This window comes from Malaclemys terrapin, chromosome 14 (genome assembly GCF_027887155.1).
Source record: "Malaclemys terrapin pileata isolate rMalTer1 chromosome 14, rMalTer1.hap1, whole genome shotgun sequence".
NCBI classification, from domain to species: Eukaryota; Metazoa; Chordata; order Testudines; family Emydidae; genus Malaclemys; species Malaclemys terrapin.
The window spans coordinates 34040847-34050205 of NC_071518.1; positions in this window are offsets into that span (position 1 = coordinate 34040847).

The following is a 9359-nucleotide window of genomic DNA, read 5'->3' on the forward strand; positions in this document are numbered from 1 at the left end:
TTTTTCAGTTGCCAAAAATTAAACATAAAATGCTTTTTTCCCCAAGAAAGCCTATTTATTTAAATAAAAAGGGACATTTCCAACAAGGATTTCCATTGTGATAAAATCACTGTTTTCCACTAAACGAACAAGCACTTTGATAGAAAATTGTCATCTAGCTCTTGAACGCAGAAAGAATACTAGACTGATTGTTTTATTAGTTAGCACTAGAATATATCACTCATAAGGCATGGTATGATGAAGGTCAGACTCAAAGTATTTGTTAAGGAGAGCACTTCAGGCTCAGAGTTGGAGTTGCTGATTAACATAGGTTATCGATAGTCTTGAACCATAAAGGTATTAGAAGAGAAAAAAGATTCATGCTTTTTATGGCTATTATTTAAAGTAATAAATATGCAAGAGTAAAATCATAATTGTTCACTAAGACTGAAACTAGTACAAACTCTCTCATATCAGTTAAGAGTTACACAATGTAATTATCAAACTAAGGTCAAAGTAATATCTATTACAAGTTAGGAGACTGGATTGTAAAACAGGCAGTTCAAGGAAGCAGCTTGTCATTTTGTTACAGGCCACAATCAATGAACTTTTTCTCACTGCAATGATGCAAGCTTTAGCTAGGTGAGACTTTTAGGCTTGGCTAAAATCTTTGTTTTCCTCCTGGAAATTCACTGTAATTACAGTGGTTGACTTATTTCTTTCTTCTCCCCCGCCCCCTATAAACATTAAAGTATAAGCTTACAAGGTAGTTCAGGAGCTTTTCACTGAGCAATGTCAATTTTGTTTCTGTGGAAAACTAACACATCACTAGGAACAGACATAGATTTATGATTTCTATGGGCACCTTCCCATTGTGGCTTTAACAGGATCTTAAACACACAAACATCCTACCACACTCCCACCCGAAAGGTAAATAGTCTTCAGGATATCTCCTGTAAGATCTTAAGAAAAAGAAAACTATTTAAGGTGAAAAGGTTCAGACTTCTTCGGCTCTGTTGTGGATGGGAATTGTACTGCAGTCGAGAACTAGATAGAACTTCTCCCCTTTTAGCCAGAGGGTATCTTTGGTTGCAAGAAGGATTGTAGCAGGTGTTGGTGCTGTCTCTTCCTTTTGCCCAGAGAGATCAAGTCTAGAGTCTTGGCAGTTCAGGATCTTGGGAGGATCAGTCTTCTTGCAATGGGGGATGATCCCAAAGTGGCACATGCTGTGGTCTGTGCACATGGATCTTATAGGGGATAATTCTCCCTAACTCCACTTTGCAAGAACTCCTTTCAGAGCTGTGGGCAAAGTAAGGGTGCAATATACCCTAAATATGGGCGACCTGGTACAATCGTATACTATTGACTAAATTCTGGCCTGGGGGTAGTCCACTCTCTGGGTAAAATTTCATCAGCCCTCATAAAAATTCAGTCTGTGATTGAGGCAAGGCCTTAATTATGTCAGAAGTCAGGCCCTATAGTCCATTGTTGCACCTTGGTCTCTCCTGTTCTCTGCCTTTGTCACACAATGGTTTAGTCTTCTGAAGGCTGTAATACAGTAGAACCTCAGAGTTACAAACTGACCAGTCAACCACACATCTCATTTGGAACTGGAAGTACACAATCTGGAGCAGCAGAGACATCCTCCCACCCCCCTAAAAAAAAAAAAAAAATACAGTACTCTGTTAAATGTAAACTATTACAAAAAAGAGAATTTCTTTTAAGAAAAAGATTTGACAAGGTAAGGAAACTGTTTCTGTGCTTGTTTCGTCTAAATTCAGGTGGTTAAAAGTAGTATTTTTCTTCTGCATAATAAAGTTTCAAAGCTGAATTAAGTCAATGTTCATTTGCAAACTTCTGAAAGAACAATCATAACGTTTTGTTCAGAGTTACGAACAACTTCCATTCCCAAGGAGTTTGTAAGTCTGAGGTTCTACTGCACTTGGATTTAATTCTGGTTGTTGGGCTTGGTGGGAGCAGGGGATAGGTGAGAGTGCTTAAAGTGCTCTGGAAAAATATGTGGGGGTTTTATCATAGTCTGGGAGTAGCAGCTTTGGCAAAGCAATGCTTACAGTTCACCTCTTAGCGACCCAGCTTGAGCCAAAACAAATAAAAATAAAAATATTCTTTTGGCTGGGTCTCTGACCCCTGGTGGCCCCAGGCCCCATTTTAAGTACTGGTTGCTGGGTGCTGTTTGATGGTGTCCTGTAATACACAGGAGATTGGACTGGATGATTTGGTGCTCCCTTCTTGCCTCAAACTCTATGGCTTCACCTCAAAGCAAAAAACTGCTTAACACTTTAACATCAATTCCATTTTAAATAAGGCCACTCAAATTTAAGTGGGCTATTTCTCTCACAAACTCACCCACCCCCAACTCACTTTGGAATAAGGGGTTGTGTGATGGGGTATACAAACCTGCAAAAAGTAGAAACTAGGTCAAATTACAAAGGATGAATATAAACAAATAACACAAGTATGGAGGGACAAAATTAGAAAAGCCTAGGGACAAAATGAGCTCAAACTAGCTGGAGACATAAAGGGTAACAAGAAAACATTCTATACATACATTAGAAGCAAGAGGAAGACCAAGGACAGGGTAGGCCAGTTACTTAATGGGGGCGGAGGGAACAATAACAGAAAATGTGGAAATGGTAGAGGTGCTTAATGACTTCATTGTTTCGGTTTTCAACAAGAAGGTTGGTGGTGATTGGACATCTAACATAGTGAATGCCAGTGAAAATGAGGTAGGATCAGAGGCTAAAATAGGGAAAGAACAAGTTAAAAACTACTTAGGGCTTGTCTACACTGGCACTTTACAGCACTACAACTTTCTCGCTCAGGGGTGTGAAAAAACACCCCCCTGAATGCTGCAAGTTTCAGCGCTGTAAAATGCCAGTGTAGACAGTGCACCAGCGCTGGGAGCTATTTCCCTTGAGGAGGTGGGTTTTTTAGAGCTCTCCCAGCACTCTGCTGTGACTACACAAGCCATGTGAAAGTGCTGCCAGTGAAGATGTGCCCTTAGACAAGTTAGATGTTTTCAAGTCACCAGGGCCTGATGAAATACATCCTAGAATACTCAAGGAGCTGACTGAGGAGATATCTGAGCCATTAGCGATTATCTTAGAAAAGTCGTATTTGGAAGATGGGAGAGATTCCAGAAGACTGGAAAAGGGCAAATATAGTGCCCATCTATAAAGAAAGGGAAATAAGGAGAACCCGGGGAATTACAGACCAGTCAGCTTAACTTCTTTACCCGGAAAGATAATGGAGCAAATAATTAAGCAATCAATTTGCAAACATCTAGAAGATAATAAGGGGATAAGTAACAGTCAGCATGGATTTGTCAAAAACAAATTGTGTCAAACCAACCTGATAGCTTTTTTTGACAGGGTAACAAGCCTTGTGGAGGGGGGGAAGCGGTAGACGTGGTATATCTTGACTTTAGTAAAGCTTTTGATACTGTGACCTTCTCATAAACAACCTAGGGAAATGCAACCTAGATGGAGCTACTATAAAGTGGATGCATAACTGGTTGGAAAACTACTCTCTGGGACTAGTTATCAGTGGCTCACAGTCATGCTTGAAGGGCATAACAAGTGGGGTCCCGCAGGGCTCAGTTCTAGGTCTGTTTCTGTTCAATATCTTCACCAATGATTTTGATAATGGCATAGAGAGTGCACTTATAAAATTTGTGGATGATACTAAGCTGGGAGGGGTTGCAAGTGCTTTGGGAGATAGGATTATAATTCAAAATGATCTGGAGAAATGGTCTGAAGTAGTAAACAGGATGAAATTCAATAAGGACAAATGCAAAGTACTCCACTTAGAAAGGAACAATCAGTTGCACACATACAAAATGGGAAATGACTGCCTAGGAAGGAGATCTGGGGGTCATAGTGGATCACAAGCTAAATATGAGTCAACAGTGTAATACAGTTGCAAAAAAAAAGCAAACATCGTTCTGGGATGTATTAGCAGGAGTGTTGTAAGTAAGACACAAGAAGTAATTCTTCCACTCTACTCTGCACTGATTAGGCCTCAACTGGAGTATTGTGTCCAGTTCTGGGCACCACATTTCAGGAAAGATGTGGACAAATTGGAAAAAGTCCAGAGAAGAGCAACAAAAATGATTAGAGGTCTAGAAAACCTGTCCTGTGAGGGAAGATTGAAAAAAATTGGGTTAGTTTAGTCTGGAAAAGAGAAGACTGAGAGAGGACATAAGTTTTCAAGTACATAAAAGGTTGTTACAAGGAGGAGGGAGAATAATTGTTCTTGTTAACCTCTGAGGATAGGACAAGAAGCAATGGGCTTAAATTGCAGCAAGGGAGGTTTAGGTTGGACATTAGGAAAAACTTCCTAATTTTCAGGGTGGTTAAACACTGAAATAAATTGCCTAGGGAGGATGTGGAATCTCCGTCATTGGAGATTTTAAAGACCAGGTTAGACAAATACCTGTCAGGGATGGTCTAGATAATACTTAGTCCTGCCATGAGTACAGGAGACTGGACTAGATGACCTCTGGAGGTCCCTTCCAGTCCTGTGATTCTATGAAACCCCACACTGGGCAACACCAGGTTCATGAGCTGGTGTGGAATCAGTTGGCCGTATCCTACCACACCTGTGAGAGATGTCAGCCTGGAGGGAGGAGTTTAAAAAGGGACATAAACAGCACTGTCAGTGGTAGACCAGAGAGAGAAAAGCAGCCCTCCAGTTTTTGGAGAGAGGGCTGTCTGAAGGCAAGAACTCCTTGGATGGTTCCTTCCTGAAGGAAGGGAGGGCCTGATTCTGATCCATCTTTGATGGCATTATTTCTCCATATTAGCCTGTGAGCCTAGTTGTGGACACAGCTTAACAGAAGCTCTCTTTTAAAAAGAGGGTCTTAGCCCACCTGTGGGACAACTAATTTGTGTTAAGTTCTTTTAGTTAGTTGACAACCCTGGAAGGGGTGGACTGTCTCTCTAACAACTGGGCTAGTGTGGTGGAACACCCAAACATGACAGAGTTAGAGGCCTTGTGAGTGAAGGGTCTCTGCCCAGGGTCTAGGGGTACTCAGGAGAAGGAATCCAGTGACAGATTGCTTCTGAATTCTCTCTATATGTTTCCAGTGATAAATGGATTTTAAAATGTTAAGTATTTTTGGCTGGGCGTGTCTTTGTTATGCATACCATTGACCTGCAAATACACAAAAATAGGTCGTCTTAAGGGAGTTCAGGTTGGGCCAGGAGTATTGTGAACAATTTTTCTTGCGATCTTTTTGTACTCCCAAAGCCACAATTTAAGAAACATTGGGGGGAGGGTGGGATGAGGAATAAGAGAACTCTTTTTTTTTTTTTTTTTGTAACCTCCATAGTCTATTTTGAGTTCAGATCAGGTTTCGAGTGGGAGTTCAGGAGTACTCTTTTTATTGCAACATATTTTCAGTAAACTTTAAAATGTTTCCAATTCTGCAATACCATGTCAAACTGTACTTGTTCCTTAGCAAGAGGAGTTGGGATTGATATTGACATTTTCAAGACAAGGCATGAGAGGAACAGCATGAGGAAAACTTTGTTGAGCTGCTTGTGTGTGTATTTTTGAAAAGACAATCTTGTTTTATTTCTAGAGATAGTAAACATATATAACACACACTCACGATCTGCCTGCAGTCTTCCTGTTTTTCCTCAGTTATGCAACATAATGATGAATACATCTTAACCTTGTGTTAGTTATAGTTTGATATTTTCAAAATTTGGTATTTGAGTAAAATTCTAGTTCTTGTGTATGGTGGTCATACTAATGCTACCAATTGTGACATTGTATTAACCCAGGAACTTAATAGAATTTGAATCCGAATCTTTAAGCAAACAAACAAAATCTTAGCTATAGGCTGTATAAAGAGTATGGCCCCAATCCTACACACACTTGTGTAGGGTTACCATATTTAAAAAATAAAAAAAGAGGACACTCCATGGGGCTCTGGCCCCGCCCCTTTCCCACCCCGGCCCTGCCCCAACTCCGCCCATTCCCCAAAGTCCCCGCCCTAACTCCCCCTCCTCCCTCCCAGCCACGTGAAAAGGGCTGCCCAAGCGCTACCGGCTTCACGGTTTGCCGGGCAGCCCCCAGACCCTGCGCCCCCGGCCGGCGCTTCCCCAGCGCAGCTGGAGCCCGGGAGGGGAAGCATCCAGTGGGGGGCGCAGGGTCTGGAGGCTGCCTGGCAAACCTGTGAAGCCGCTAGCGTTAGGGCTTCGGGCAGCCCCCTTGCCTCCGGACCCCGAGCCGCCGGCCGGGCACTTCCCTTCCCGGGCTCCAGCTGCTCTGCTCCGGTGGCGCAGGGTCCGGAGGCACGGGGGCTGCCTGAAGCCGGTAGCGCTGGCTCGGGCAGCTTGGCTCTTAAACAGAGCCGAAGTCTGAGTCCGGGGAGGAGCAGAGCAGCCACGGGAGAGGAAGTGCCCGGCAGGTATTTTTCCCAGACATGTTCCGCTTTTTGGCAATTCCCCCCGGACGGGGGTTTGATTGCCGAAAAGCCGGACATGTCCGGGAAAAAACGGACGTATGGTAACCCTACACTTGTGCAGTTGCTTAACTTTATCTATGTTAGCAGTTCCATTGACATTTGCTAGACTGTTCATGAAAACAAAATAAAACACACTGCTAAGTGTTCGCAGGCTCTGGCCCTGTATAACTGAGTACTAGTCCACTGTGTTGACAAATGGATCTCTGAAGCAAGAGAAAAAAAAAGACATCTTTAATGCTAAAATGTCTGTCTTCTAGAAAATGAGGATTTTTTTTTTTGTCAAATAACCATTTAAGTTTAGATTTTGGTTTTATTGCATTCAGTTTTCTCAACTTCTTTATTTTGCAAGGATCAACAGAGCAATTCATATTAAAGATATGTGCAAAATAACATTGAGTAACATGCAAGGAATTCCAATGATATAACAAACAATGGGTCTGATCCTTCTCCCATTAAAAGGAGTGGCAAAAATCCCATGGACTTCAGTTGGTGCAATCTTGCTGTTTATGAAATCAGTACAGGACTCATAACAGTATGGGACTCAGAGTAGCAGCCGTGTTAGTCTGTATCCGCAAAAAGAAGAACAGGAGTACTTGTGGCACCTTAGAGACTAACAAATTTATTAGAGCATAAGCTTTCGTGGACTACAGCCCACTTCTTCGGATGCATATAAAATGGAACATGTATTGAGGAGATATATATACACACATACAGAGAGCATAAACAGGTGGGAGTTGTCTTACCAACTCTGAGAGGCCAATTAATTAAGAGAAAAAAAACTTTTGAAGTGATAATCAAGATAGCCCAGTACAGACAGTTTGATAAGAAGTGTGAGCATATTTACAAGGGGAGATAGATTCAATGTTTGTAATGGCTCAGCCATTCCCAGTCCTTATTCAAACCGGAGTTGATTGTGTCTAGTTTGCATATCAATTCCAGCTCAGCAGTCTCTCGTTGGAGTCTGTTTTTGAAGTTTTTCTGTTGTAATATAGCCACCCGCAGGTCTGTCACTGAATGACCAGACAGGTTAAAGTGTTCTGAATCCAAGGCTTCTGTAGAAATCCTTCATACAAAAGCATGTCTATGTTGTACTTTTTAGGGCAGTGGTTTTCAAGCTTTTTGAGCTGAGCTCCCCCTTTAAGCTACAATTTTTGGTTGCACCCCCCCAACCCAGACAAAAATAGACCCATACAAAAGTATGCTTGATAGCCTACTCATAAACCAACCAGAGACCTTAACACACTTTTTAATTCAATTACCTACATCTGTTACTCCTGGGGGAAATCTGTGAACAATATTTAAAAATTTTGCATATTTTATTTACCAAAACAACACAATGTAATCACGCCAATTTCAATTATTTTGGTAATTTATTTCAAAATACCTGTCAGCAAGTAGGTCTGTAACAATACAGACAACAAAAAAAGATTCAGGGAATGATTTTTGACAAATAGATTCCTTACTAGGCATATTCAATACAGAACACTGAGTAATTTATTTAAACTACAATACAGAAACATATTTTTCGCATGCCTCAGAAGCAGTGCAAAGGCTCGGGAGAGTCAGGGGTAATGGAGGAGCTGAGCGAGAGAGAAGTAATTGCTGGGAAGGAGCCTAGGAGTGAACCTCTGGATGGTTGTTGAGTGTGGGTGGGAAAATCATGGAATGGGTTTTTTGGGGCGAGGGATTGTTAGGGATTTGGGATACTCCCCCATGCAGATCCTGGCTGACCCCTAGCCTCTCCCATTCAGTCAGGCACATCTGCCTCTGTCCCCATGTGTCCCTGCACCCTTCACTCAGCCAATTTTCCCATGACCTCATGTGGTCCTGCACCCCCCACTCAACTGCCCATCTCCATGTGGCCCTAACCCCCACTCGGCCACCCATGTGGCCCTGCATCCCCCACTCACTGCTGGTGCCACAGCAGCTCTTGGTGGGCGAAAGGCATAACTGCAGAGTCTCTTCAGCAGAATGTATTTTCTGCAGAGAAAACACAATCTGTGGGACACATTAATTCTGCGCATGCACAGTGGTGCAGAATTCCCCCAGGAGTTACCTGTAAGTTTCAAATACACAGATACTTACCAATGGTACGGCCCAGGTACCAAAGATTCAGCAGCATGTCACTTGTACGTTGCAGCCAGGCTGCATCGCTAGGGCAGGGCCAGTACCCGCCCCTATGCCCCTCCCCCCTTGGGGGAAGGCGCATGTGACAGTCTCTGGGGCTGGAGCCAATGCTGGGTCTGGAGGCTGCCAGGAGTGGAAATCAATGCAGCCACAGCGGATGTTGACACTGACCCACAGACTAGGTGACCTGCTGAGGTGAGTCGGAGTAAAGGTGGTGCTCCCTCCCTACCCCTATGGGTGGGGGGCTGGCCTGGGCCCTGCCATGCAGGGCTAGCACAAACTGCCTGGCATTGCTGTTTGCTCCCCTGAACGTTCCTCCACACGTCCTAGGGGGGCGCACGCCATAGTTTTAAATCCCCTGCTTAATGAATCAGAGGAAAGTCGGGGAAACCAAGCCATGACTTCAGTTGTTTCTTGGTGAAACCCAGTGAAGTCCATTTTTTCATTTAAATAATATGCCTTTTAAAATGGCTGTGTATGAAACAGGTTTCTAGAACTTATTCTTAGTTTTATGGCCCACATTATGTATAGTGCTTTAGACAGTGATGACACTAACTTTTGTGGGCAAAGGAAATTGTTTATGATAGTCTACAGTAAGTGTGATATTGCCAAACAAGTTAAAGAGCATCAAACGCACATGATTTAGCTCTAGAGATTGAGATCATCCTTGAATGGCTAAAGTTATCACCAGACCAGGTTTCATTAGGGTACCTGTTTCATTTTTTTTTAATTACATCCCTATGGTTTTGAAATCTGA